Consider the following 13,363-nt stretch of genomic DNA (forward strand, 5'->3'; position numbering starts at 1 on the left):
GAAAAAGTTAAAAACATCAATAAAAAGCATCAACAAAAGTGTTGATTTTCAATTTTGAACAGAAGACAATACAGAGTTAAAGAAATGAAAAGAAGCCAGAGTGTTTTTGCTCCGACCCAGGAGTGGATGTGTAGAGGAGCCAGACCTTACCTCACAGCGCTGTGGAGATCTGGCATTGTGAGACTATTGGTGAGCTGATTGGACTACTTGGCTCTCTGCTTTATTTACTTCAGCTTGTTTTTATCCTCTTCATTTAGTACAGCTCTGTTCTGACGTTTTTGATTTAAGGTTGATTGTGATGTAGTCCTTGCATATAAATCACTCATCTTTTGTTATTTCGAACTGTCTAATGGGCGTCCCACAGTCTTGGTGGCCTGTGTAGAAGATGCACTAAAGAAACAGATGCATTGCAGATGTTTCTGGGTCATTTAATAATGAAAGCAGCACATGATGAGCTGGTTGTGTGGCTGACATGTTTGTTGTAATGCATGCCAGGCATGCTAGTCACTCTGCCTGTTTTATATCAGATATTTTCTGCCTGAAGCTGCATATTATACACACACACACACACACACACACACACACACACACACACACACACTTATTGTCATTGAACAAAGAAATGCAGTTTTATTCTCTCATTATCTTGGCAGATATTACAGTCTGCATCTTAACATAAAAAATCTAAACATTGTTCATCAACTTTTGAAGAAATAAATAGCATTAAATAATTAAAAAGCCCAGAGAATGGAACATCAAAACGGAGGTAATATAGAATAAGACAGGTACAAAAACACAAGCTAAAGGGAAAACATGCGGACATGGAGCCTGGGATTGATCCAGAAACTTTATGATTGAAGGACAACCTCTTGAGCCACCCAGGAACAAATGAATCCAACTACAGTGAATCTATTGTGATTGTTCTGTTAACAGCATCTTTTTATTATTCTTTCTTCTTTTGTCAATATATTTGAAATGAAAATAAATGAGAATAAAGTTTATTGCCAAGTATATTTTCATATGTAAGGAATTTTCCTCTAGGTCTGGTGCATACTGCACTTTTCAAGAGGAAATAAATACAAAAGCAAAGTAATACACATGTTTCTTAAACCTTATCCACGTTTTTATTCATTGATTTCTTACAATTTAATCCTGGCTGTGGATAAAGCAGGGTTGAATTAACAAACTATTGCTGCATTGGTTGCAAAAAATAGTAGTACTAATGCCACTAGTATGACTACAAGCAGGTAAAGAAAAGGTTTAGATTAAATGGCATTAAATACCATGGTAGCTGTTTACTGACCGTGTAAAACAGATTCATCTCCCGCAAGTACCTATTACACATGTTATGTATCTCTTAGTTATTAATTTGAGCCTTTTCTTTGGCGGTAACTCAGCTCTGGGTGCAGATGTTCTTTTGGCGCCCCCCATGAAGTGTTGCCTCTTATTATTAGAACATCTTTGGTTTTAGTCCCTGAAAGAGCACATGTTAAATGTTCGGGGGTTGGGATTTAGCTCCATCTTGTCTGTAACCCTAACAGACAGCTAGGATTTTTCCCATTCTTTTACACCAGTGTGTCATGTAATGTAATGTAATAGGTGCCAATCGTTTCTAACAGCTTTGTGTGGTGCAGCTCTGTGCTGCATTTGTGGCTATAGGACATCAGAGTATCATCTCAAATGAACTCTGTACTGCAGTGTCATAAACTAGACTCGGTATTCACTTTAAAGTCTTCATCGAACATTATCATTTATTTTTAATCTGTCTATGAATAGAGCTGTTGAACATTGCTCATTTCAATGATACGATTTTTTGATGATTTTTTTATTACAATAACAACAACATAGTAATCATCGAAAAATTTGATCCCAAAAAAAATCACGACAATATTAGAGCCTTATCATTAATATGCAGGGCAGTGTGTACACTCTTGAGTCATATAATAGGGGGTGGTGAGGGATCTGGAAAAGGGACAAGGGGGGTGCTGGCCCAAAGAAAGTTGACAACCACTGCTCTACACCATACTCCAGATTCAGAAAACGTTATAGTCTGTCATTACAGAAAATAATCGAAGATGTGGCTCAACAAACCAACTGACTGACTGTTTGGATGTTTTCCAGCTGATTGTGTCCTTATTTCGAACCAGTACTGTTACTCTAAAGCACAAAGTCTAGTGCAAAAACATACTCAATCAGTGAACTTACAAATAGTGTTTTTGTGTCTCTCTACACGAACAGCTGATTAAAATGTCTCCTATTAGAGAGCCACGTGTTCTTCAGAATACATACCGTATGCTAATTCCTCAGTCTCAGGGCCATGTTATACAAGCTAATCCCTCTTTATTATGAGAGCAGAGCAGTGGCAGTTTTCGCCTCTTCACTGGATCTGGAAAATGGCGAGTGTGGATTTCTGAGTCAGTAATGCACAATAACTCTTTACAAACCACTGTCAATGATTCATTTCTTTGTGTTTAAACTGGCAGTTGCCAATTATTCGGGCACTTTTTTCAAAGTGTTAGAACAGTGCAACTTTTTTCGGACTGGAAGTCCATAATGAAGTAAGTTTTTTTTATTGATTTTTCTACTTGTTTTTTTCTATTTATCTTTCTTCTCGATTTTGTCGTTTCCTTTCAAGTGGCAGAATAAAGAGGAGTCTTTGATATATACCCAGAAAAACATGAGCATCTGGGAGATGCTGAGACACAAAACACCATTTGAATTATTTGCCTTTGAAGCTCCATTCATGAGCACTTTTCGCGTATCAGCCGGCGTGACTGGAGCTGCGTCTCCAAACGTTGTTGTCGGGAGAACAAAGCCTCCGTGCTGTTGGCTCTCTACACAGTTACATCCCTGTGTGCGTGTTTGTGTGTGTGTGTGTGTGTGTGTGATTGTGTCTGTGCATGTGTGTACACGTGTCAACCTGTGCCAGTGTCTACCTGAGCCACCCACACACATGGGTTACCTTGTTTGTTTGGACGGCAAACCAATGCCCCCCCCTGTCTGCTGGTAGATAGTTTTGGCATTAAAATAACATAATGCCTCTGTTAAATTCTGCAAGTGGTGAGCTGCTACTGCATGTATCCCTGTGATAAGATGATCATAAACCCTGTGATTTATGATACCAAGTTAAAGAGCAACATTTGTTCACTTGGCTATTATTTAGCAGATAAATGGGGCAGGGGAGAGATTGGAAACGCTGGGAAAATAAGAACCTTTTAGAAATAACTTAAAAAAAAACAATGAATCCCAGTGTCTTTTGTTTGTAATAATTAAAAATAATAATCTGCCAATGGAACAAGTAAAAATTTCTTTAAATGAGATGTTCAAAGATGATCGATCGATCTTACACAAAAACCTTATGAGATGTTAAAGTTTTAGTGCGTAACTTATTTAATAATAATGAACATCTGTTACATTAAAGCCGCTGCCAAATGAGTTGCTACAAAGCTAATTAAGATCCAGCTCCACACAGCTCTCTCGGGATTTCTCAGGATGACTATGATTGGGGGCGTCCGGCGACTTTTGCGCTCAGAAACTTGAGTGAAGATAATTAAATCTACTGATTTCACAATGTTTTTTGAATCCTCCGTGTCCTCCTTGGTTACTAGCTGCTGCACAGGGGAGGGGTACATCATAGAAGTCACAGAAGGCTTGTGTCATGTGGATGCAACAACAGTTTTGTTGTCATTACTTAGAATTCCGCCTAGAATTAGAGAACCTATGCACTGTAGCTTTAAAAAAGCTTGTTGTTTAATCAACACACTTGGCCTTTTGGCGTTTGTTACTGTCGCAAAAAGTCCCATTTAGCGTCATATTTGGTATTTAGTTACATATGTTGTCCTTGTGATTGTGTTTTTTGGTCTTGTATATGTTTTAGTCCTTGGTTGCTCCCTTGTCTTGTTTAGTTGTTGTTTCTGTCTTGTGTTCTCTTGTGAGTGTCTGTGTGTTCTGTTTCCTGTTTTATTTTGATAGTCTGGTTTTCTGTGCTGTCTTGTCTTTAGTTTTACTTCTTGTGTTTTCCCTCTCTTGTGATTACCTGATGTCTTCCACCTGTTTCCCAGCCCTTGTGTCACCTGCCTCTGCACCCTCTGTATTTAGTCTTGGCGTTCCCCTTGTCCATTGTCAGATCATTGTAGTGTTGCTGTGTGTTTCGGTTTTGTGTGTACCTGCGTGGAGTGTCCCTTTTGTCTCAGAATTTTAGTTTAGGTTTTGAGATCCTGTCCGTTGGTTCTGGCATTAGTTTTTTTGCCTGTTGTTTTCTGGACTCAGCTTTTTGGTTTGTACTTAGTTATATCTTTTCTGGAATAAACCTACAACAGCTACAAGACTTTGCCTGCTATCTCTGCATTTGGGTCTTACACTCTCTAAAGTGCGTAATATTTTGACACTGTAGGTCAGGAGGAACGTTGAACTGACATGCGACACAAGAACAGGACAGTTATGGTTTGGAGAAGGTGGTGGGTGGGGTTAAAAAATGTACGTTTCAGTGGGAAGAACGGGTCATGAATCCCCGTTCTGTTTTGTTTGACCCATCCACCACCCCAACCTGCCTCCTTTTGTAGATTTTCGGTCTTTAATACTTCTCTCCACCATCTCTTAATACTAAATGATGTTACAGCGTGGTGGTTGAGCTGCTTCTCTGTCCAGTGCGTTCCATACAGATGCTAAAGCAGTATTACTCATTCCTGTGGCTTGGCTATTTTTAATTTGTGGCTTGCCTGGCAATAAATGATACAGTGATGTAATCATGCAGGCAGTACAGATATGTCATAAAACATAAATAACAAGCAGGGCTATAACACAACCCTAACTCTGCTCTATTACAAATAATTTAAATTTGAAAATACCCAAAACAGGGGCATTACAAGATGGAAATAGACTAGAAATTATATTTAAACTTGCCCTGCCCTTCCATAACACTGACTCAGTTGCCAGTTTGGCCGGTCCTTCCAGCCTTAAAGCCGAGTGTGCTACTGGATGGTTAGATAATTGATGGGCTAATGTAGAAAAAAACATTGCATATTGGCTGTTCAGAGATGACAGATTGATAAGCAGACATGCTATCTATGACTCAATGTAACTTTTAATACTTTGCGGTAAAAGTGGCTCTCCTATTGACTTTAACCTGTTAGTGTGGCTCTCATGAAACAAATAGTGAAGACCACTATGCTAAAGGAGGATTTTGCCTTGGTATCTGAAGTGAAAACAGGTTGTTTTTTATCTGAAATACGACTCAGAACAAGATGCTTTCAAGACTCGTTCCCTTCACAAGATATTTAAGTTGCATTGTCTAAAAACAAGTCCCTACATTTCGCTGAAATGCAATAATATTACTTGTTAGGTGATTGTGTCTTAAATTAAGTTCTATTATATATTTTCACTAGAATTAGATGAATATATTCTGGGTAAGATTCAGCCTTTTTTGCAGTGAATAAAGACTTTTCAAGGTTGGAGCTGCCAGATTGGTAGGCTTTGACAAGACAAAGAAGGAAAATGACTTCAAGCTTTTATTCAAAGCGTTGAGACATTTATATTTACTCTATTGAGCCCAGATATGATGGCAAGAAAAACCAAACTCAAACGATTTCTCATCAACAGTAATCTCTCATTTGTCAAAAGACAGACAAATGTAATATGGTTATAAATGGAAGCTGCTGCTGTCTCCACAGGCGATGTGAGAGGCTCTTCACTAGTGCTCGTGTCTGCTCACAAACCAGTCGGAGTGTTGAGTTGAGGGGCTTTTGCCTCACCAAAGTGCTCATATAATACCAGGCATTTCAAACAACTTGTTTAAAATTTGGCTTTGGAGTTTGGATCCTTTAGTCCCTCTGAAGTTAAATGTTTTCCTGCTACAGCATACAAAAACAGGGTACAAGCCGAAATTGGTTTCCTCAGGAGGGAGGCTGGCGTCTCCCTTAGAGATAGGGTGAGAAGCTCAGTCCTCCGAGAGGAGCTCGGAGTAGAGCCACTGCTCCTTCGCGTCGAAAGGAGCCAGTTGAGGTGGTTCGGGCATCTGGTAAGGATGCCTCCTGGGCGCCTCCCTAGGGAGGTGTTCCAGGTACGTCCAGCTGGGAGGAGGTCTCGGGGAAGACCCAGGACTAGGTGGAGGGATTATATCTCCAACCTGGCCTGGGAACGCCTCGGGATCCCCCAGTCGGAGCTGGTTGATGTGGCTCGGGAAAGGGAAGTTTAGGGTCCCCTACTGGAGCTTCTCCCCTCGCGACTCAACACCGGATAAGCGGACAGAAATGGATGGATGGCATACTAAACTGCTCTGTAAATCACATGTCCTTAACTGTTATTTGTAACAGAAACAGTATCCATGAGCAGTGTCGGGGAGAAACTAGTTATGACATTTAATTAATTTGTTACAGTTACTGGGAAGAATTGTACAATTAAATGATGAAAATGTTCATGATTACGTTGGGGATTACATCTGAATATTTTCTGCTAAACGCTACGCGTTGTTAAATAATATTGTTATTATTGTTGTAATATTGTATGTTGAATAATATTAACTTTGTTGCTGTGTATGTCTTTCAAGTGCACAATACTGCTACTTTTTCCATATGCATTCACTCAGAGAACCAAGGTTACAAAATAACAGTTTTCTGTCAATAGTTGAGACCATTTAGACCAAATGTGTTTGCACTTCAATTTGTCATTATACAGCACAAACTACAGTAGACAGAGAGAAATAAAGGTTATTTCTATATAGTTTCACAGGGATTACATTCTAAAGCACAAAAAAATTATAATCAAGCACACACCAGATGATTTTTGTGAAGATAGATGCTGTTTGCTCCTCCTCTGAGTTTTAGTAATTGCAGCACTAAACAAGGAAGTAGGCTACTCTACGCTATCAATTTAAGACCATTATAGGACAGCAAAAGCAAAACCTTTTCTTAGTTTAATATCATTAAAAGGAAAGTTAGGTTTTGCTGTCCGCTTCCCAACTCATTTTAACAGAGAAAGAGTGTGGTCGGCGTGAGACAGCCCCACAGTCAACGGCAAGCTGCGGCCGCGTGTATCGGCCGAGAGAGAATGAGAGAGAGCGAGAGAGAGAGAGAGAGAGAGAGAGAGAGAGAGAGAGAGAGAGAGAGCATCCTCTCTAACATTCTATTTTACAGGCAGGGGATTTTCTATGCTAATTTTGAGGCTAATGCTGTGCCCTTTTGCGCTGATCACTGATATCGCAAGACACTTTTTACCTCGATCAGAAATCTTGTCACGTTTTTCGTGGGACGAGATCTCTTCACACCTCTAGCACTGACTTATGTGCGCCCCAACGGAATCTGTCTTATAGTTGTTGTTTTTTAATTCTTAATTTAATTCATCCGTCCATTATTGTTGTTACAGAAACTGTTGGGCTCTACATTATGCTGCCATCAGTGTGTAACTAGCCCCCAGCCGAGCCTTCCTCGGAAAAACTCACTTGCCAGACAACAACTTTTTTGGGGGAAACCTTGCAATGTGTTTTTGCTTTCCCCTGACTTTAAGCTATGTTCCTTTTTAAAGGAAACATGACGTGTGTATTTCTCTCAGCATCTCACCTCAGTCCTTGCAGAAGTCTGCCACATACATAACATCTAATACAACCAAGGCTTTCTTTTGTTCACTTGACTACTTTATCTGTGAGCTGGCGGCCATAACATATACAGCCCCTCCATCAGTGCACAGCAGGAAAAAACATTTGTACATCTGTCATGAGTAATGGATCTAATGGATCTGCAATTTGACTTTGGCTTGATGATTTGTTGTGTTTTTCATTAGGCATTGTTAAAACAAGCAGGGCCGTGTGCAGAATGGAGGGAAATAAATGAAAGGCCGAGTCCTTGCTGGTGACTGTGGAAGGCCGCAATGTTAAATGACTGAAAGTCGTTAATAAGCAGTTCGCTGAAACAGCCAGTGTAATTGCTTTTTTTCCATAACAACAGCAGCCAAAGAATAATGGCCAAGGCACAATTTCCCTCCTAATAAATTCATGTTTCTTTTTCAAAGGTCATTTACTTAGTTATAATGTTTCAGCGGAGGGAACTCTCTACATCGGTTTGTCAAATAATGCTGACACTGTGGAGATGTCCCACAAACTGCACACTATGATTTGTACCAGACATTAAGCATACACCAACTGTGTCTCCTACAAATTGCAGTCACATGCAAATTACAGACATGTTTTGGATAAAACACAATGTCATCTAGGTTGGGTTTTTCCTCCAAAAACAACGTGGATCAGTATAGAATAGCGACATGGGCAGTGATGGTAGTTGCAGGATAATTCACTGAAAAATGTAACAGTTTAAAGTTTACTGTTATATTTTTTGTAAACCTCAAAGGATGGAGCCTGAAGTTTGCATAAAACACACATTGATTGAATTTCTTAAATTAAACAAAACTAACGGGCTTTTAAATTTGACATGAGGTCAGGCGTTTGGCACAAAGAGCTGACTCAGGGATTCTGCTGTCTATCTTTTCCCTTTCTAATGGAAATGAGACTTTTTCAATCACTGAGCTGCACATGAAAGCCGTGGCGTGGAGAATGTTGCACGCTATCTTCTCAGCCACCTCTGATGTGGGATCTGCCCGTTGCCAATGACGTCCAAGAAAACTCCATGGTGGCCGTTTTAAACATGTGGTTGTTCATTTTAAGGCTCAATTAAATTGTATTTATAGTATCAAATTATAACAAAAGTTATCTCAAGATACTTTACAGATAGAGTAGGTTAGAGAAGAGAGCGGGAAGGTTGTCGGTTCAATCCCCAGACCAACAGACAAAATCTGGGTGGTAAAAGTGAAAAAGCAGTGCTTGTCCCGCCATCATTACCGTCATTTAGGATCATTACCAGGACTTCTTCTTTTCTTTATTACGTTGGGGTTGATGTCCTGCTGAAGAATGAATTTGGTGCAAATCATACGCCTTCCCTGATGATATTACATGATGTATCTGTCTGTATTTATCAGCATTGAAGACTCCATTGAGCCTCACCAGACCTCCACCATGCTTCACTGTTGCCTGCAGACACTCATTATTGTAGTGCTCTCCAGCCCTTCGGCCAACAAACTGCCTTCTGCTACAGCCAAATATTTCAAATTTTGACTCATCAGTCCAGAGCACCTGCTGCCATTTTTCTGTACCCCAGTTCCTGTGTTTTCGTGCATAGTTGAGTTGCTTGGCCTTGTTTCCATGTCGGAGGTCTGGCACTTTGGCTGCAACTCTTCCATGAAGAACACTTCTGGCCAGACTTCTCCAGACAGTAGATGGGTGTACCTGGGCCTCACTGGTTTCTGCCAGTTCTGAGCTCATGTCCCTGCTGGACATTGTCACATTTAGAAGGGAAATAAGCTTGATGTGTTTTTCATCTGCTGCACTAAGTCTTCTTGGCTACACTGCGTCTGCGATCCCTGACGTTGACCCCGTTTTTGCAAGTGTATTTATAAGAATTGATGCTGGTTCAAAGGCAAACGGTAGAAACAACAAATATTGATGTGATTTAGATTTTTCTTTTGCATTTTATAAATTGATAAAAATAAATAATTTATAAAATTTATAAAACAATAATTTATGTTTATGAAAGCATTCTTAGTTTACAGCATTTTTTCACACCTGCCTAAGCCTTTTGCATAGTACTGTATATACAATATATATGTATATATGTATGTATGTAGGTATATGTGCATGTATAACTTGATACAGTATATACAATGTACAGTATATCTATATTTGTGAAGTATAAATGTGTAAGTATATATTTTTTGTGTATCAAATTAGTTCACCATTTTTATCCCTTGAGACATAGTGGTTGACCTCTCAAAAAGTTTGTTCCTTTAACTTTTTTAACAAAGCGTTTCTTTTCTCACCACAGTACTGCGTTTCATTCGGTACTGATGATGTAACCAGGAGTGTTTCATGTGCATCCAGTTATTTCAAATCCACATTGTCTACAAAATGTTTCTGATCCCTTACACTTAGCTCCCCTAGTGACCGATCTGCCACACCAACGGCCTTGTTCCTAGACCTGTATGTCTATGTTTACACCAGCATGTTATTACTGGCGCACAGCTGATTTCTAAATCGTCTTCCACAACACACCCAGATGTTGTGATGCGCCAGCAGAGCTGGTGTCAGGTGAGCTGCACCCATCTGTTCTGCTGCCTGGCTTTTTGTGGGGCTGTGCAGCCATTAGCCGGGGTCAGCAGCTGGCGGAGCGCCGGCGTGTTGGCAGCTCCACATGTTCCCCGTGACCCCGGTGTCATCCGCTCGCCCGGATGCATGTAGATGAGCCGGGGCAACACAGTGAGGTTAGGCGTCAGGGTTACTGTCATTAGCGGGCAGGTCAGAGCGCTGGAATGACCTTTCATGCTAAAAAGAGGCTGCTTCCTGTCAGCGGCGCCACAGGTCATCACATAGATCATCACCATCATGGGACTGGCTATTTACTTTGGCCAGACAATACCAGGGCAGCGTGGAGTTCTGGGTAACACTACAGGTCACACCTCCACTCTCTCTCTAATTACACCGGAATGAAACAAGAGCAGGATTAACCACAGGTGACCCGTACAGTACACCCTGGGGAAGAAAAGCTCCCCACTCGAAATGGAACTAGTATAAACAAATAAACACTCTCTTTATGATACCTATTAATGTTGTAATACCTATTAAACGACTACACCTTTGTTTTGTAGTTGTTGATGCACATCTAGTTACAAAACATGTACTGCGTACTTTACTGCCCACAGTTTACCGAAGGATTTTTAGGATTTTTCTAACTTTCCAGGCAGCCGCTCGTTTCCATTAATTTCAAGATAGTATGAAAAACTAAACACTTTATTATAAGGGTCCGTAATTTCTGAATAATTTCCTAATAATGAGGCTATACACAGGGTTTCTGCAGAGTCTTAAAAAGTCAAAAAATATGTCCAACATTTTAAAAAACAAATTTCAAGCCTTAAGAAGTCTTAAATTTGCTAAAGAATTGTGTTCTATGTCTAAAATAATTTTAAACAGGTCTAAATGTTCTCCCTTAAAAAGCTCCCTTAGCCCTTTACAATGTTTTTTTGTATTCTGTGGTGGTCTTTCTTTGCTCCTCTATATAGTAATCGCTTTATTTCTACTACAGATGAGACCAACATGCAATTTACTTTGCAGCCGAGTGCGAGGCTACGTGAGTCTTCCTCAGAACAGATTTTATTTTTCAGATATTGGGAAGTTTAGCCATGTTTCCGGACTCTGACATTGACCTTTTTATTTTTTGTTTTTGTCGTGATGAAATCATCAGGATGTCGTTTATAATGGTCTTAAAAAAATCTTAAAAAGTCTTACATTTGACTTGAAACCTGCAGGAACCCTGTATGCAGTATGTGACATTCCGAACATAAATACATAGCAATGGTGCAATGGTATCCTCAGCAAAGAGTGACGTCACAATCACTCTGTGTGTTGTAATCCAAGCTTCTCTTGGGTTCTTTGGTTTGGTAGCCGGTCCGACTGAGCATCCACGTGAGTGCATCCCTTTGAAACTGTTGTTGTTGTCATTACTGCTAGCTCTTTTAGCATTGCTAATAACTTCCGCCACGAAAGCTAACACACATCCTCTTTTCTTGCTTTTGCTGTTTTTGAATTTACTAACATCTGATTCCCCTGTATGTGTTTGCTAATGACTGGGATTCAGGCTGAGAGATGTCTGTTAAGTATTAGAGTTCATTCATGACCTTAAGTAGTTTGACAAATTATTCTTATCTCAAGGTCCACTTACTAGTTACCACAGACTGCACAATAAAATTCAAACCTAAAAAATAAATAAATAATATGCTTATACAGTCCCTGACAAAAGTCTTGTCGCTTGTGTACAAATTGACCTGAAATGCCGCTGAAATATATTTCTAATCAAGTTTATTTACAAGAAAGGCTCATTTAAAATCCCAACAGCTTTTGTAATATGTTTCAGCGAAAAAGAAACTGTCAAAAGTATTCTAATATTCACAGCTTGGTAACCCATTGATGTCAATTTTGCAAAGACATAAGTGTTGTCGCCTTGTCATATCAGCTTCCTCCTGTGACTAATAAGGATCAATTAGGTCTCAGTGTGTAAAAAACACCCCAGTACACTAGACCTTCACATCAACTGCAACTAGACCTCTACAACATGCCTAGATTCACCGGAGACTAAAGTATGGATTATCAAGAGGCTGAAGACCAGATCCACTGCTGTGTGTGGCAGACACCTTCAATGTGTCTCAACGTCAAGTACAGAGGATTGAAAAAACATTTGAACACACTGGAGATGTTTTTGACAAGCCCAGGTCAGGCAGACCCCGCAAGTCTCTGCTTGAGAGGACCGTTTGTTGGCTCGAAAATCCAAGGCCAGCCCATTTTCTACTGCGCAGAGCTCCACCAGACCTGGTCCCCTGAAGTCCCTGTGTCAACCACAACGGTTTTGTCGGATTCTGTCTCGAAATGGCCTCCATGGTCGAACCATTGCCCAGAAGCCGCACTAAACAAAAGACAATTGAAAAACGTGTGGCATTTGCCGGCCCACAGCCTGCTAAAAAGATGGACGATGGGAAATGGAAGAAAGTGGATTTTTCAGATGAATCTTCTGTTGAATTACACCACAGTTGCCGCAAATATTGCAGAGTCCTACTGGAGCCCGCAGGGATCAGATTCACCCAGAAAACAGTGAAGTTTGGTGGCGGAAAAATCATGGTCTGGGGTTACATCCAGTATGGGGGTGTGCGAGAGATCTGCAGGGTGGAAGGCAACATCAATAGTCTCAAATACCAAGAAATCTTAGCTACCTCTTATATTCCCAACCATAAAAGAGGCCAAATTCTCCAGCAGGATGGTGCTCCATTGCATACTTCCATCTCCACTTCAAAGTTCCTCAAGGCGAAGAAGATCAAGATGCTCCAGGATTGGCCGCCCAGTCACCAGACATGAACATCATTGAGCATATGTGGGGTAGGATGAAAGAGGAAGCATGGAAGACACCAAACCAAAGAATATAGATGAACTCTGGAGGCAGCAAGACTGCTTTCCTAGCTATTCCTGATGACTTCATCAATACATTGTATGAATCTTTGCCAACCGCATGGATGCAGTCCTTCAAGCTCATGGAAGTCATACGAGATATTAAATTTGAATCTCACAGCACCACTATTTAATTTGCTGACATATTTTAGTATTTGTAGTAAATTTATTCAATTTATGTATAGGCGACAAAACTTTTGTCTTGCCAAAATTTGACCTTTCTCTCTTGTTTAAATAATAAATCTTTTTTTATTGAAACTAATTTATTTCAGTGCATTGAACATCATTTGGGAGAGTTTTAGCTTTTCAGTTGAGCTATTTCTTACACCAATTGAT

General features: G+C 40.1%; 1 protein-coding gene and 1 long non-coding RNA gene across 2 annotated transcripts in view; both read left to right on the forward strand.

Annotated features, from left to right (window-relative positions):
• LOC116687517 (uncharacterized) overlaps positions 1-9,193 on the forward strand; it is a 13,181-nt gene extending 3,988 nt beyond the window's left edge. Inside the window, exons 3-4 of the long non-coding RNA XR_004331568.1 lie at positions 2,649-2,652; positions 8,990-9,193. This is a non-coding gene — a long non-coding RNA (uncharacterized LOC116687517). The remainder of the gene's footprint in view (positions 1-2,648; positions 2,653-8,989) is intronic.
• Positions 1-13,363, forward strand: part of fhit (fragile histidine triad diadenosine triphosphatase) — a gene marked incomplete in the record, with an annotated part of 456,026 nt that overhangs the window by 225,201 nt on the left and 217,462 nt on the right.

Source organism: Etheostoma spectabile, chromosome 4, assembly GCF_008692095.1.
Source record: "Etheostoma spectabile isolate EspeVRDwgs_2016 chromosome 4, UIUC_Espe_1.0, whole genome shotgun sequence".
In the NCBI taxonomy this organism is placed as follows: domain Eukaryota; kingdom Metazoa; phylum Chordata; class Actinopteri; order Perciformes; family Percidae; genus Etheostoma; species Etheostoma spectabile.